The sequence below is a fragment of the Haliaeetus leucocephalus genome, unplaced genomic scaffold (genome assembly GCF_000737465.1).
Source record: "Haliaeetus leucocephalus isolate CR32 unplaced genomic scaffold, Haliaeetus_leucocephalus-4.0 Scaffold656, whole genome shotgun sequence".
Taxonomy (NCBI): domain Eukaryota; kingdom Metazoa; phylum Chordata; class Aves; order Accipitriformes; family Accipitridae; genus Haliaeetus; species Haliaeetus leucocephalus.
Genome location: NW_010973092.1, coordinates 8,660,247 through 8,677,907, shown reverse-complemented (window position 1 = coordinate 8,677,907; position 17,661 = coordinate 8,660,247). Strand labels below are relative to the sequence as shown.

At 42.0% G+C, this 17,661-nt stretch overlaps 1 protein-coding gene across 1 annotated transcript in view; it reads right to left on the bottom strand.

Moving 5' to 3' along the window:
* The window catches only part of SGCD (sarcoglycan, delta (35kDa dystrophin-associated glycoprotein)), a 210,791-nt gene extending 193,717 nt beyond the window's left edge, over window positions 1–17,074 (bottom strand). The window contains exon 1 of the mRNA XM_010578986.1: window positions 16,889–17,074. The gene's annotated coding sequence lies outside the window, so the exon portion shown is untranslated. The remainder of the gene's footprint in view (window positions 1–16,888) is intronic.
* Between the last annotated feature and the right edge of the window lie 587 nt (window positions 17,075–17,661).

The following is a 17,661-nucleotide window of genomic DNA, read 5'->3' as shown; positions in this document are numbered from 1 at the left end:
CAATCAGGGGCTATTCTAAGGAACAAGATAGGTTAGAAGTATCTCCAATTAAAGGGAAAAACTATATTCAGTTATTTGGGAAGAGAGTTCGTACTTGTTAGAAGCTCAGAAAATGAGCTATTTTCACTGTTCTTATACTACATTTTTCTTTTTCTTGGAAAATGGGCCCATTTTGAACAGTGGCAACACCTTGTTCCAGGATGAAGCACTCAGCACATGCAATACAAAAAGGACAGCATCACCGCTTCCATTTTACAGGGGCACAACAGGATAAAGCGAGGGCTCTGAGGACACCTTTCCTGCAGCGAGAGAGAAGATTACATCCCGGGACCACAGAGCCCCTGTTCCAGCCACAACTATTAAATAATACTCTTACATATGTAGGCAGCAAGTACAAAATATTGGCAGGAGCCCTAGCGTGGTAACACACAAGTGTGACAGGAAACCTGAATAATTGCTTATCTTGTGATACAGAAGCAACAGGGGCCCAATACAGTGCGATATTCCAACAAGTTTGGTAAACATGCCAGAAACTGCTTGATAATAATTTTGCCTGTTTCCAGAAAAAAAGACCTTTTGAAGTTTGTGCATGTGATGTCAGTTCATTTTTTCAAAGGGGCAACGTGACAGCTGTGTTGGAGATAATCAAGAAACCCGGGGGCAATTAGGTTTTAATGCTGTGACAGTGGGGAAGTATATCAACCTCCTCGTTACAGCCACAAGTTTCTCAGCAAAATGTTCTATAATAGGGCACATGGGATATCATCATTTCTTTGCAAAATATTTTCTTTTTTTTTTTTTTTTTGGTAGAAACCGTGCAAGGAATTACTTGCAGATTTGCAGATGCCAATCACAGCTACAGCACCCTATTTCACTTGAAGTAAACATTATTACAGTTATAATCTACATTAGGTAGAGGAAAGGAAATTTTGCAGACATTGCTGCCTTATGCAAACTGAAGAACAAGTATGATAGCAGGCAGTGCTCCAGAGAGCACTTTGATTTCTCTGGTACATTTATGCCTGATGTAGGGATGTTCTTCAGTGTCTCTGGTGTGGCCTCTGACTACCTCACATCTGGTAAAGTACTAGTCTTCCCAAAATCCCAGGTTAGGGTGAGGGAGCGCCCCTGGAAAGATGGAAAATCCGAAGCATAGAGAAGCCAGCTAAATTATTCACAGAAATTATGTTCCAGAAACAGGTACTCAACCTGGGCTCTGTTTTTCCATTCTGTTACTTTCTTCTGTTGGCACACTGCAATTTCCCATTTGTTTACAAACAATTTATGAGTGTATCCTCTGTGGAAACTGAACTTTCAAGGTCTGCTTGGAGCACCTTCTTCTCCTGATGCAAAGACTGTAGCTTAGGCTGTCGCAACATCAAGAATGAGGTGGACTTCACTATGCCACGGAAATCTCACCTGTAAGTTACTCCCTGAGCCTAAAAGACCACCTAATAATTGGTCATTAAAAAAAACCCACATATTTTCATTATATTCCAGAGCAGTTCAGCAAAGCAAAGGTTTGGGGATTCCTACCCTGCCACAGACTCCTGACATGCTGCTCATGAGAGTGATACAGCTGAGGGCAGAACTGCCATCCATCCTCTCCCTGAGCCCTGGTGCTCCAGGTGCAAAATGCAGCTGGTCTTATCCTCCTTCTTATCCTTCTGGCAAAAGCACTCTTACACTTTTCCTTCTCCAGTTCCATGAAAGCTATTTGAATCCTTGCTCATTTCTCATAGTGGTCTTGCAGAGAGAGAAAATGGAAGGAGACATGAGTTAGTGGTCGGGGCGTTGTGCCAAAGTGATGTGCTGGGGGACATGGAGGGGAGAGCATCCCATCCCTTCCCCACTGTAACCCCCCTTCCTTCCCACACCCTCCTGACTGCACGAGTTCAAAATCAGCTTTAGCAAGTCTACGCTGTGGAATATAACGCAAAGCGGTATCAGCTTCAGCAAAAGTTCTACAGCACCCAGCAAAACATCAAATGCACAGCATCCAGGCAGCATGCCTCACCTGCCAGGGCAAGGAGCCTTGGTGGGACAAGATGCTCAAACGGCCGTCTGACTCCCAGGTCCAGAGCCCCAGCCAGCCCCAATAGCTTGCAGCTCCCTCACCTTCTCCTTGCAGGCTGTAGGCACCCACAGCAGCACCAAATGCAAGCTCCAGCCAGTGCTGTTTTACATTGAATTTGCACAGGTGTAAACTGACTACTCAAGGCAAAGGAGAATCAGCTTGCTTTAGCAGCCAAAGGTGAAGCGATGCTCTGTTTTCAATTGTACAACCTCCTTTTCTCAAAGCTCCCCATGCCATACAAGCCTGCTGCCCTTTGCCTTCCCTTCCCAGAAAGATTATAGATTCCCCCACCACAGCCTGCACTGCCACAACACAGAAAGCACCAGATTTCCAGCAGCAGAGAGAAGGGGGGTAAAATTAGGAACTCTTGACGAAAGGCTGCCTGTTCTCAGTCTTCTCTCCTAGTTCTACACTCAGACTTTGTGTCTGACATAGTTTGGTTTTATATGCAGGTCACTCAGTCATTCTTCTCACATGTACATCAGGCGCTGCTGGAAAATGTGGCCATTATCCATCAAGTCCTTTGCTTTAGTCAGCTTCCAGCAGAAGAGTAACAGATGCACTTGTGTTGTCACATCATTGTCCACAATGTCAGGGTAAAAAGCCCTGAACATTAACAACTCCCTAAGGAAATCAGTTCTTAAAAAAATAGAATAAGAAAAAAAAAAGTGAGAGGGACAGAAAGATGCAGAGCATCCCTTTTTATCAGGGATGAGTTATGCAGAAAAGTGCCCTGACTAGCTCTATGCCAGCCAAGTACCCACACCGTAGTTTTATTTCCACTGAAGTTTACGTTGCATCTGGATAAAGCAACATGTGCATATGTTGGGTTTAATTTCCAGGATCCAGAATTAGAAATAGTCTTCTCTTTGGACATCATACATTAAAAAAGATGTATCAGTTTGAAGGGTGAGTATAATCTCTTCCCAGGGCACTCGCATTAAGATTCAAACAGTGCGGTGAGGTGATAGTATCAGGCAGAGCAAATCTTCATAGACAGTAAAGGAAAAGGTGGATAAAAACAGAAAAGAAAAAGATGAAATCAAAGATGACAAGAAGCAGTAGTCAAAGTTAGGAGGAAGAGGAGGTCAGGCACACAAACTAATCAAGGTGGCACGGTGATATTTTCCTGGTGTGGTCAACCTCTATGATCTGCTTTTAAAGGATTTGCTAAAGTTAAGGGAGAACTACACAAAGCTTCAAATCTTTTAAAGCCAGGTAAAATGTTGACAGGAACAAAGATATTTCTTTGCTGAGATGCAGGGAAGAAAAGCTAAGTGGAATGGGAGGGAAAGAATACCCTGCCCAGAAAAGTCTGAAGGTGAATTTTGGTGACCTCTACTCACTAATTCCTAAAAAAAATACCTGACCTGGGACTACAAACCCTGCAGAGGAGCTGTCACCAGTCCTGACAGGCTTATGATATTGGTACATATTTTTATATTTGCTGCTGCAAGTACACAACATCAAAACCTCAAATGAGAAGGAGAAGCTGCAACAAATTTGAAAGTGCTTTGCCCGCTGTGTTTTCGTTGAGTGCCCCTTTTACACAACCCCTCACTGCAGCACAGTGAATACATCCAAGAAAGGTGCTCGTAAAAAATAGGAAATAAAGCCAAAGTTAGAGAAGACTGCAGGAATCTGGCTCAGAGATGAATAACATCACCAGTTCAGTCACCAGATACATCCCTCGCCTTTCCAAACTCAAACATGTGCAGCCTCACTCATGCAAACTCTGAAAACGGACCTTTCAACTCATGTCCCAGCGTGGTACCCTTTCGGACAGGGGAGGCATGGCCACACTCTCAGCACTACAACCTACCAACAGTTCCTTAATTGGGCTTGTGTATTACTGATAAGTAATTGATACACAGGAAATGAATGCGAGGCCGCCACCGAGTCTGCTTCTGCATACAAATACGGGCAGCTGAATGCGAAGCAGCAGCAAACGCTGCAGCTTTGCCATTCCTATGGCATTTCCAGTATGGACGTGCTTAAAATATCTCAACATAAAGTGTTTCACTTCGTACAAATGATGCTGGCGTGACTGCTCAATGCCTTTTCAGAGAAGAAACCGCAGAGTGCTGAGGGGGTCAGATAAAAACAAAGATAATGTGTTATGCAGACACTACTCTGGATAAATATCTAGAGGAGAGAGACTTTAAGGGGCAACACAATAAGAAATCAAGATAAAGAGGAAAGGCACACAAAGGCGTGCATACAGCTCTCCACACATTCAGCCTTTAGGGACAATCTTCCTATTTTTTCCTAAGAGCCATAAAAAGCCCCAAAATTAATCTCTGTGCACAGCCTAAATTTGTACTTAGTGCCAACTTTGTGTCTGCATCAAATTCCTCCACAGCGTAAGATGCAACTGTGTAAATAGGCTCATTTTCGTTATTTTATCAAATTGTGTTAACTTTCCCTCTGCAGCATTCTCTGAGGCTGGCAACACCGAGACGTGCAGGAAATGTAAATCACTCCCCTTTTGATATGATAACCGTAGCAGTGAATTGCATCCCAGAAATCAGCTCAGGATTATAGCCGAGAACTCGCTGAAAGGCACTTAGCTGTGGCATTGCGCCAGAAGGGTAAACTTCAGCTGGCAGGTCAGTGCAAAGCGGGCTCAGGTCTTGGGAAAGAAGAACAATACGTAACATCCAGCTATCTGCGGCTGCAAAGACCTCAAAGCCAACAGCCTCAGGGTCAATATATAATTAAAGGATGCCAACAGGTGTTAAAAACAAGTGTGTATTTATGTATGCAAATGCATGGGAGACCTATATTAAATATGAATAAGCACCTAGGAAAGCAACAGCCAGCAGGCTGTAGGATAAAATCTATTTGCCAGACAAATACAGATGTATATATAAACAACCACATTAAAAAAAAAAATAATTTACATTTCCTGCATAGAACTATTTATGGTAGAGAACATTATAATAATCATTTTAATCATGTATCATTTATTTAAGTAATTTTTTAGTTTCAGAGATTCAGCAGATGTTAGAATGCAAATAAAGATAATCAGAACGTGAAAATAATTGTTTTCTTACTGTCTTATTTTCATGTGTAAACGCCACTGCTAACAGCTACTAGCATTAACCCTGGGCCAGAACTCCACTGAATTCAGTACTGCACAAACACAAAAATAAAAAGCTGTCTGAACCCTGAGGAATTTGCAGCTCTAACAGAAAGGAGGCAGCAGATGGATATAGACAGAAATAATCAAGAAGTAGTAGTTAACAAGGCAGGAGTTAGTCTCAGCAAACCAAATCCCTGATTGCTGTGAGCGTCGTACAGGCACCACAACAAAGAGGAGTTTTGATCATTGATGCCCCGCAACACACGGAGCTCTGCACATCCTTCATCTTTGCCGCTGTGCTCCATCTGTCTCCTCCAGGCTTGCTGGCAATCATGTCTCGTTCACCCACTACACTTTGGTTTTTAACAAGAAAACTCTTTGGGCCAAGGACTGTCATGTATGACCTCACTCTCCAGCACCGAGCATAGTAGGGCTCAAACTGGTCATAGAAACAGATAAAACCATTTATGAACAAAATGGCTCATTATTAATAATGTTTATTAATAACTGCTCCAACAGAGTATGAGCATGCACGCACACAAGTCTAAAGTCAAAATTAACAGACACAAACCCCATGTAAAACAATAGAGGCATCCGTCAGTATTTGAGCAACAGTGCCTTCTGATGGCTTTTATTCAGTCCACACACCTCTTGCTCTAAATCTGAACTATGCAGAGGAGAGGAAGAGTAGCTGGCACATAATTATCTTGTGAAACTGCGACACATCATCAGTAAATGCATGTACTATGCCCCATCTCAGCTGGAACCTCCAGAGGCACCACACTACATACCACAGTAATAAAAACTAGCCCAACAGATAGCCAGACGGATATGACAAACAAGCGCCATAAAAACATTTAAAACATCCTAAAACAGTTTTCCGTAACAGAGATAACATCTGCAGGGTACAGCATTCTTGCTGGAAGGTTTTATTTCAGCACATTTGTCTCTATGACCTACTTATTACTACACCTTTCAGACTAATCTTAAGTCAATAAAGTATTTAATTTGTATAACCAAACCTGTCTTTCATGACACAAGACCATTCTACATGGCTTTCAGGTTCTTAAATTAAATGCTTAAAAGTCACAAGATGGGAGAATAAAAGACTGCTGTATAGCATCAATCCATCCCTTCCTCATGCTTAGCTGGACCTGCCCTGCCCTTCCAGCCTCCACTTCCACACTGTCATCAAAGGGTTAAACAACAAATTTAGCCATTAGAAAATTAGCAGTAAATGGTAAAAGGATTGCTTTTGCAGCACCCAGTGCAGCGCATACAGCCAGGTAGCAGAAATCACAGCCCTGAGCTCCCCTCCAAAGCTGCTCTCAGTGGCAGCAGGGACCCAAGCAGCTAAACAGTTGGGTGCTGTGAAGAGCTGACTCCCTTTCAAAAGCCTATACTGAATACTTTTTAACATACTAATGTTTTCAGTGATGTCTCTGTGGAATAAATCTTCAAAACAACTCCACCTGCATAACAAAAAAAAAAAAAATAAAAAAAATCTGTCGTTGAGCATTATATATCTTTGCAGGAACATCATGAACATATATCTTGATAGCTAGGATTCAGTTCTTCTCAATATCTTTGTATTTTTTAATGATTATTTTGTGTCTTTTTTTTTTAAATCATGCATTCTTTTTTTTCCCCTTGGACATCTCCCAAAGACCATAAGCAACTGACAGAAAACATTGCTTAGAGTCAAAGTTCATGAAGACTTCACTCTGCACAGTTAGGCATGTTCAATATCTATTAATTACATTACTTTTTCAGTAAGATATAGTGAATTGCAAGGTAAGAAAGCAACTCCTATATAATGGCATGCTCAATAAAGTGTTAGCTGCAACTTCCATGTTCAAACGTGCAATGTAACAAATTTTCCAATGCAATTCAAACCTCAAAAGTGGAAAAGAAATAGCACGTAAATGGACCTCACTTGCTCTTAAATCACTGTTAGCAAATCTGAATCTCTTTAAGCCTGGTAGTTTCAAATCAGGCCTATTTAACTTGCAAAGGTAGGTCAGGTTTTACTGATGACCTCTAATGCTTATAAATGCACTCTTAAAAAATGAGAGTAATGAGAGACATAAACACACGGCTCAGTTCCTAAAGGCTCACTGGAAAAATATGTGATAATATTTACAGCCTCCAAGCTATGCTGTTGTCAGTGCCATTTCTATACACAACAGAATGCAGGCTCGCCACTTCATATGGGAAAGGGAAAAAACGAGACCTTACCAGAGAGGAGGTGGATTAGTATTTGTATTTACTAAAAGCACAACTATTAACTTCCAGAATACAGTCACAGCAGCACAAGTTCTCATTTACTCCTCAGTTATTATTCCTCAGCCTTGCTTCAGTGCAGTATTTTGTGCCTGGATTTCCCACTCAGAGTCCATGCTATGCCCTGCATTTTGAACTACTAACAACTGGTGGCATTATTCCAGTTGCTATAGAAATAAGGCAGGCTTATTGTTATTTATATTATGGCATCACCTAGAGGTGCTTTTAATTAATCAGAGTTCCTTCTTCTACACCTTTCAGAGAACGACCAGAGAACAAGCCTGTTTATAATACTGATGAGGTTGTTAAATACACGAGGGCTGACTATTTGAAGAACCTAGATTTTAAAGGAATGAGATGACAAATAAAGGAAATAAATACATGCGATCTGGCTAAAGGCCAGTGATCCACTTTTTAGCTGAGAAACAAGGGAACACCCAAATAAAATGAAGTGCAGCACTTTCCACCCATATGGACAAGCACGAACCAAACACATTGCAAGATCTAGATACAGTCTTACCTGATACAGCTTTTTGCTTTCCTACCCTAGCTTTTCATAAAAGATTTCACTTATGAACCACTTCTCAGACAAATGAAAAGTATTTTAACATGCAAAACTAAACATGATTTTCACTCTGTTATTTTTCATGCCATGCGAAAATAAAACCACAATGGATTTTCAATTGATATCTGATGTATCACTCCCATTCCAACTATTAAATACTCATTTTTATGGCCTGACAGAGATTCTAAATATAATATTTACAGACAAATAAACACATAAAAAACCACTGCAGTTAATGTACTAGAACAGACGCAGGATTTCTGGGTTTTATTCTACTGCAGGCTTCTTGTGCAACTCAGACAAGTTCCTTAATCAACCCTTACATCCAGGCTTCCTCCTCCATCTAATGAACAGGTAAGGTGCATAAATGGATCACTGCCTAAGACATGCTCTGGAGCTATGCTGTCAAATAGTTACAAAAGCCAATAATAAATAGCATAAATCCTCATCATCAACTTTAGGCAATTATCAAATGTTTATTAGCCTCCAAAGTGAAGGCTAATAAACCTGCTTATTTTAGCAGATAAAGTCAAATTACCTTGATTGAAGTTGGTAAGTGTTCAAAGATGAACAGCTATGGCCTCATTCGCTTTTAGTTATTTTTGATGAAATGTCAGCTCAAAAAACTGAAAGATACTTCCTAGTTATTTAGGCAACGTGAAACTTGGGCAGTTATTTTCCAGGAAACATGGCCTGCCTGACAGGTTTTAAATGAATAAAAGTGATATTATTACAATTATCATTAGAAGAAGATGTCCCTCATCAAAATGTGTCTGGATTTTAATTGACAAGGTCTGGGTTAATGCTGTGAAAATGCCAATGAAAGCAAAGCCTGTGGCTCAAACTAATTGTCAGCACTGAGCAACCTCAACCTCTAACCCACCACAGATTTATCACTCTGTGCACACTGTACTCATGACAAGAAACGTTTGAATTAATCATTAACAACTAGAAATTCCTCCCAGACAGAAAGCGAGCAGAGTGCAGGGCTGCCCGCCCCCCTTTCCCTTGCTCCTGAGCCAAGGAGAGGTGCCTACAAGCCTTCCTAATGAGAAAGACTTGTTTTGTTGTTTCACCGCCTTTTCTTTTAAGAGCATCACAGGAGAAACTTGCTGTGGTCCTAAAAGGAGGAGAGAGACATTAGCCTGAGCAAACTGCCTTGCATATATAGCTAAATGTCTTCCTACCACCCCGGCCACCCTCCCCAGACAGCTCCAGCACAGCCAACAGAAGCACACAGCCTTCCTAACAGAGGGGACGGTGGTACAGCACGACCACGTGGGGTCACACACGAACACAAATCCCCACGCAGAGGCTAAAGGGGCTTCCTTATTCCCAGCAAGACCCACGCAATTGGTCCCTCTTCTCAAGAAAGGCCAGCCCAGTCTGCAACACGCTCTCCAACAGAGCAGATGCGTGGTGCTTGCCCAAGGCATGGCGACTGCTGCTCAGTGCGCCCAGCCTGCTCCTGCTGCCAATCTTTCATACGGACTCATCCCAAACAGCGGCACCAGTTTCTAGTACCGGACTACGCAACTGAGCACCCACCAGTTAATTCAGGGTAGGTGCTACCACGACCACTGGGACTTGTCAAACTGGAGAGCAGCCCAGTGAGCTTCCTCTGCAGTGGTGGCCATCAGTCACAGGGCACCGGGCCACACTGGTACAGAGACCAAACGGCAGTCCCGAATCCCAGGAGAGAAGCCAGCAAAGACTGGGATGTGAGCACAGGCCTAGCACGGTGGTCCTCCGTGTTTTGGTGGCACCCCTGGGAAAGCACAGCAGCGCAGAGAAGGACTTGCAATCTCCCTACGTCAGTCACAAACTCAGTAACACTTTGGAAGGTCCCCTCAGCTGCAGTGGCAGTCAGCACCACTTCTCCCACCCAATTTAATAAATAAAACACAAAGGGGTCTGCCAAAAACTTCCTGAATTCTCTTTATTTATATTTTCTCTACCCTAGCATGCTGGTGCAGACCCTCCAGAATATCACTGGGCAGGAGAGAAGCTGAGAGCCTCCAGTACCTGACAGAGGCAGGAGGTCTGTCCGGGTAATGGCATGGTCCTAAGCCTCACGTCCCATTTACAGTCTTTACTTGGAACGCTTTGGTTCTCAGCTTCTCCATCTGCATGGGTTATGGCATCATCACAACACAGCTTGAGTGCACATCAATTTGCTGGTCCTCCCAAGCCCAAGTCTTTAAATGACAGCTGATGCAAAACTAAAGAGTTCCTTCTCACATGACATTAAGACTGGAAAGCACAACAGCATTGGGAAGAAAGGAAGAGGGGAGTCTCCAGAAAGATCAGAGGCCAGTTCCTGAGGTGGGGGAAAAGGCATATGGCCACTAATGTCACAAGGCACCAAGCTTGTCTGGTGAGATATAAATGGAGCTACTTACTCCACCTAGTAGGCACGGGGCAGGGGGAGAGAGAGATTCTCCCTGTTATCAACTGACTAGTCAGGAGAAAACAACAGACAACATTTGCTGTGGTGAAGGAGTAAGATGCTACCTTGCTTAGAGGGTGACAGTGCCAACAGGGTCTCTGCTGGCCCCTTCCCAGTAACTGGGAGGCAAAGACTGATGGGGGCATTCACCCATCAACAGAAATGCTGCTCACTTCACTGTCCCTTTTCTCCCAGAGATGAAAGGCAGCCGTTTGTCCTCCCATTCACCTCCAGCTAGCCTGCCTTTCTAGTTTTTGCTGTTTTCTATAAATTCAGAGCAGGATCTACAAGCTGGAAAGCTCCCATTAAATGATGCCAACAAGAACTCTCCATTCACAGCTAACGCTTGGCTGCACACATTCTCTCTTATTTCCAAATGTTTTCAGTATGTTTCAGCCTCCCTTCATTAAACATATTCATAATTATTTGCAGCACATCTAAAGAACTGGTACAACAGATTTGTGCTTCCAAATACAGTCTCCTGCCTGCAAAAAATCAGCATGACAGCACTAGAAAGAGGTTTGCGTCAATCAGGACGTAGAGCTCAGGAAGAGGAAATGAGATGCCACAACATCATGATTTGAGTCAGTGATTTCCACCAGGCAGCAATTTGGCCCTTTACAAAATCCTAGGTATTTCTTAGAGCATCACCCCTCAGTTAACTGTCAAATTAGTCAGCAACCGTGACAATAAATTTCATAATAAAAATGTGAAAATTTGAGACTTCTGGTACCTTTACTGAAAACTTGAACAGCCTAAAGGATTTTTCTGGTCTACAGAGACACTGTTAATATAGCACAGTATCTCCGTAAGACTTCACACCAGTTAATGTTGTGGCTTTGCAAGGCTATTTCCATCACACAGTTCAATATCCTTCAGAATAAGCAAAGGCTCATTGAGGAAAGTTACACCAAATTCTCATTTCTTTAGCTCAGCCCCAAAGAGTCACTTACAAAAGTTGTCAGGGCTTTCCAAAATCCTGACTCTTTCAGGCACTTTCATGCATCCTACAGAGCTATCTAAGGAAGGGCATCTTTGGCATTTAAATTGTGCTGTGCTGGCTCTGCAGTGCTCAACTCAAGCTAGTAGGAGCCAGCATGCAATTATGAGACCAGAACAGCTCCTGAAGTACACATGGTGCTGGGGCTTCCAGCAATTATTTCTGTGATCCTTAAGACAGAGGTTGTTCAGGGACAGAACAGCTCCTTTAGGTAATTATACTCCCAGAGCTACACAGTGCCTGCAAACTCTCCCCCCTCTACATCACAGGCCAGTTTTTGTGGATCATTATGAAATAAATATGTCATGCTGAAGGATGAAAATATAACAAGCTGTGGCTCATCTGAACCTCAATATTACCAAGTCATCGCTATAATGAAACACAAAATGTTGCTCCCTGACTGCGTATGGGACGTGGGTGACTTTCCTATCACACACACAGGCCTTTATCAACTAGGATGCGCAATTAAGCTAACATTTGTCTAACGAAAGATAAAAATGACTATCTGGGTGGTGTCACAGCTGCAGGCAGAGCAGTAAAGGCTCTAAAGCATCCTGAGTGATCAGTCCCACATGTGACATTCTCCACTAAGCTTTGTTCTGGCAACACTCCCACTATTCGAGGAAGGAAATGCAGTATTCTCCTCCTTTTTTATGCGAGGCTGGATGTAAAGCTTGGAAAGCAGAACAGCCTTAACTACATGGCAGGAGGATGGTAGTTCATAATTAATTTTCCACATGAACTGTTGGCCGCCCTCCTCTTCCTCTTTGCTAGGCTGCAAACTGCCAGTGGATACTCATCCAAAGAGTAGACATGCCACAGAGCAAAAAGCATGATTATTATTAGCTAATACTTTATAGTGTGTGCCAGTCGAAAATAAGAGGTAAGTGAGCCCGGGCACAGTGAGAGCAGTACCAGTGCAAAGGCAGCCCTGCCTGAAGCTGCTTATCATCTGAGATGCAAAAATGAAGGGGACAGAAAAGCAGGATGCGGAGAGCGAGACAGATAGGAGTAGGCTGCAAGCAGATATGGAAACGTGGTCTCAGAAGAAGGTTTTGAGTCACGTAATTTCAAAACATCTGCAGCCCAAAGAAACACACGCCCTTTTCCACCCCAGTTGCACTCTGGCCAAGACATGGCCCATGGGCTGCCAAGCACCAGCTCTGCAGAGGACAAGGGGCTCCAAACTGCTTCATCTTCCAAGAAAAAGAAGGTGTACTCCATTCAGAATTGGCATTTTCCACTCCTCAGTCTCCAAATCTCTCAAAGACCAGAGTGCAAAGTATTTACAAGGAGGTCATTGGTCCTCACAGGAGAAAGGTCTCCAGCAGACAACAAAACACTACGTCACCACGCTCTCTGAAGCAACACTGCAAACATCAGAGTCCAGAAGGCAGAGCCACAGGCTGACAGCCCAGGAACAAGCCCATTTGTATGACTTTGGGCAGACCCATTGAATTCTCAGTACTTCAAGAGTACAGGTAAAGGACTATTGTATTACTGTTCTGTGACTGATATCTTAAAAATCTCATGTTAGTTTTGGAGTTTCGTACTTACTTTCAGAAATTCAACTCAGTTCTGTTGCTGATATCAGCTTTTTAATTCATTTTACACTAAGATATCTGTTATCAGAAATTGTGCTTTGTTATGTGTCAGGTTGATGGATTCAATAAAAGCCCTGTCAGGAGAAGTTGAGTGAATAGGGTTGCAGAAGTGGTGTCATCAAGGAAATTGATATGTTAACAGCCAGTCTGCTGATCTTGCAACAAAACATGCAAACATAATAGCCATTTTATTTCCTCACCCTGGCAAAACAGTTCAGAGAAATACTACAAAACATTTGCATAAGTGTTACTTATACAAATAAACTCAGTGTGCTCACTGATAAAAAACATACATAAAAAGTGATCCTGCATGCCGTCCTGTTTACCTATCTGGTGTGCAAAATCAGTCAAGAAGAATAAAAACTTTATTCAAAATAAAGCTTTGATTTAACTTTGGGAATTCAAGCAGCCATCCCGTGACGCTCCAGCTGAACTTTTCCTTCAGTAACGTAGGAGGACGATTTTATTGACACATTTTCAGACACAGCCAGTAGACCTGCACCCCTCATCAAGTCATAAGAAAGTCGCATTAAGGTCTTACTTTGACATCCAAACCCACAGGCACATAAAATCAGTTTTTGTTTCTGATTTAATAAATGAAATCACATAAGAAGTAAGACAGATTTGAAGAGAGAAATAATAACTTTTTATCAGACCACATAATACAGGGAGTGAGAAAAGGACACCTGCCCACTGCTCTGCTATAGGTCAAGCACAGCTTGAATATGCAAGCTCTCTGCTTCACCTGTATCAGACCATCACAGCTGCAACACTACTGTGCTGTCCTGTAACGCAAAGAGATTCTGTTAACTTGAGCTGATTTACAGAACATTTGGGAATGGTAAAAAAATGTGATGTTGAGATTCAACTTTTAAAAAAGAGAAATAATATTATGGCCTAAACAAAGCAAAGGGAAAACTTCCAAAGCAATTCATCTGAAAAAGGTGAATTACATTGAGGATTTATATCCATGTAATGAAGACAATTAATTGCTACGAGACCCATAAAACACATTAAATGAACAGGGTATTTTCCAATTCTACTTGCAAGATAAAATTTATTAACTATGTTTAATGGCTACTTAAAATTTTTCTTACATATTTATTAAATTTGCTTTTTCAGCAGAACAGAGCATTTTAATAACCGGATTCTACTAATCTAAAAAATGAGCAATTTAAGAAAAAAATATTACTCTGCACGTTATCTAGAGATCCATTTAAAATATTCCTTACACAATAAGATTACCATCACCACAATTGCATAAATGCTGCTAAAAGGGAATCTGCTTGTCTCACATGCACAAACAACATTCTGCTGCGAAGATGAATGAGTTCGGCTAGCATTATTTGGACATATGTTGCCATTTCCAGCAGAGATATGGAGCAAATGTGGGTCCTGATGTCATCTGGTCCTACTGTAATCACTTAATTAAAAACTCCTCTACTTGTGAGGGCAGGACACATGGAAGAAACTGGCTTAGATCAGAGCAGTGACCTCAAACAGATCCACACCCAAATCTCATGCTTTGCCCTATAGACTCAGCTGCTCAACCAAGGCTCTATTCGATGCACCTTTTGCACTTGTGACTGCATGCAAATCAGGGACAGATGTTTACCGCTTAACAGTGACCTAGAAGTGACTGTTTCTTATTTACCATCTGTAAAATGGGGATAAGTAGCATTTCTGTCTTACAAGGGTCTCATAGGAACAGATAAAGTTGATGGTAGTCAATTATTCTGGTAAGTTCGCGTGAGTTCCCAAGATGAAGAGAAAGGATTAAAAAGGGTCTCAGCTACTTGAATGAACAACAGCAGTGTTGCCAACTCTTTAAACTTTAGCACAATCTTCTCAATCTGCAATACTCTTCTTCAAGATCAAGTTTCCATAAATGTGAGCTTTCCTGAAATAAGAATCAAGTTTTTAGATCAGACGGTCACAAAGTAAAAGGCAAAAATATGACCAAAGTCCAACCTAGAGTCTAATGCCTGAATAATAGCTTTGCAGAAATCAATTGTATGGTAAATGCTCTGTGTCCTCTGAAACTGTGAGGTTCTGCAAAGTCCTGCACAATCTCTGCATTGGAGTACTACTCATGCTGCAGTCTAAGATGTGAACTTTAGACTGAGAGGCGGACCGACTCAGGTGGGAGGGATGTGGGGAGCTCATCTCACCACCATCCTGCCCAAGGGTCAGCACCACAGTCACACCAGCAACCAATTGCTCTGGTGCAGATCCTCACATGCCCTGGGGCACCCTGCATACCCAGCAAAACACACATGCTCATTGCAAGGAAGATTTACGCTTTCACCTACAAATCTCACACAGAAATGGGGAATAAACAAATTGCTGTGATTTCTACATTATAGTAGTGCAAAATATTTCCCTGCAAAAGTCGAGAAGCCCTCTTGATTATGAAATACCTCTCCTACAGCCTTCCCCTTCAGGTATTATAATCACAAGAGCAGGAGCTTGTAAATAAACAAAAGTGAAGATGGTAACAAAAGCATAAGCAATGTTTAACAACCTCCTCTTCTAGAAACCAGATGCCACTGGAGCAGAAGACAGACAAACAGCAAGCAGTGCAGTGGTTTTAATAATGGGAACCTCTCCTCCCTGACAACAGTGTTGTTTTCTTGAAATACCTGTACAAATTAATAGCATATGATGTAGCTGGAACAGCTCTTTCTCGACCCTCAACATTTAAAAGTTAAGTACCTAATTTAAGCTATTCCCATCAACTTTTTTCTGCAATCACTGGAGACAGAGCTCTGCTGAAGCATGAGAGTTTGAGCCTACAATTTCCAGAGGTAACATTACTGGTGCAACCAGATCAAAAGCAGGAGAATGAACGCATACTCACCTGTATGCCTCATGTTTTCTTAGAGACTTCAAAGTCTTGATTTCCCCCCCCACCTAACAGCAAGTGCAGGTGTTATATTGCTTCTGTACTTTTCTCAACAAGACTATACTGCTGGTTCAGTCATATAAGAGTAGTCAATACCCACGTGTCAAATGAAAAACGGTAGCATTATCCGATACCATTCTACTGCGATCTGGGAACCAACATTTTAAATTTGAGGGGTTTTTATCAGCAAACTTTGCCTTCACAGAAATAACTTGGCCTAGATAAAAGAAGCTGTAGAATCAGAGGCTATAGTACTCTAAATGCTTCTATAGCACAAGCTTTGTCCACAATACATTCCTTAAGTACTGGCCCTCAATTTCTCATTAAAAGATAGTTGCATATTGCCTTGCTACAGTTACAGCATAACCAAGGCAATATTTGCGTGTATATGAGAACATCCACACATGCAAAAATTTTAAGTGCTACACTACAAAGGGGGCACACATGATTATGCAAGAAATTGGTATTATTCTGTCCTTGGCAAACAACAAGAATATACAAAGCACAAAGGAAACTACAGGGCTGTATTACAAATGGGCTACTTCAGCATCATTTATTTTTTTTTCATCTCTGACCCTCTGAACTGCAGACATTAGTGAAACACAACAACTGGGATTTCAAAATGTGGATGCCTATCACCAAGTATACAGCACCAACAGCAAGACACAACCATCAGCAAGCATTTTGTTCAATAAAGCACTTGACATAAACACGCACCCCCTCAAGCCCAAGACTTCAAAAATGCTTTACTCTTGATGAACGCTCTCCAAATTCAGGGAGAGCAAAGGTTATTTATGTAGGCAGTATGAGCATGGCACATATAGAGCAATAAACACAAAGGCTGCTAATTTTTTATTTTCCCCCATATGTAGATATTCAGAAAAGAGCGAAAAGACAAGAGCAGAGGGAAAATAACATACCTTACCAAACCTGACTGTTGGACACAACTCGTTTCAGAGCAACATTGGTATGAAGGTAAGCTCCTCAGGCGACCACCAACTGCAATTCCTTTCTGAGCTCCCCAGAGGCTCCAGCTCTCCCTTGTCCGTGTCCCTGAGGAAGATGCAGTGTCCTCCAGTATTTCAGAGCCTCAGCTGCAAAAGATGCTGTTCGGAAAAAGGAAAGAGAAGAAGGTGGGGCATTAAATTCTAGGATCACTTGTTTGGCAGATTCAGAGCAGAACATAAGACAACATCAGATAGGAATGAAATGTCAAGGCAGGACAAAGAGTCTGTGACAATCCATCATGCGTGGCACCTTTGGAGGGCAATCTTTGAATTCAAGAACTGCGGTGCAAAGCTATTCTTGCTTTACAGTACTTTAATAGTGTCCCTACACCAGGAAACAAATGCCAGTCCAGCTCCTTTTTATTCCAGTCCGATATTATAATAAGAAAATAAGTAATACACTTCTCAATAGGGAATATATTAATTCGTTATGGCATTTCTGCAGAATAACAGGACTTTCATATTAAAAGCAGAGATATCACCTCAGTCTTAATACTTTGCTCTGTTAAAATGGCTCTTGCTCAAGGAATTCAAAGCTCCTAAACAAGCAATCACATTAGGACCTCACAGCTGATGGGAAGCAGCGACTCTCAGCCCAAGGTCCAGCATACGGATTTCCAAAGTTCAGCCTCCAAAGCAATTGTCATAGACAGGTAAATGGCTCGAGCTTTTCTGGGAGGGTAGGG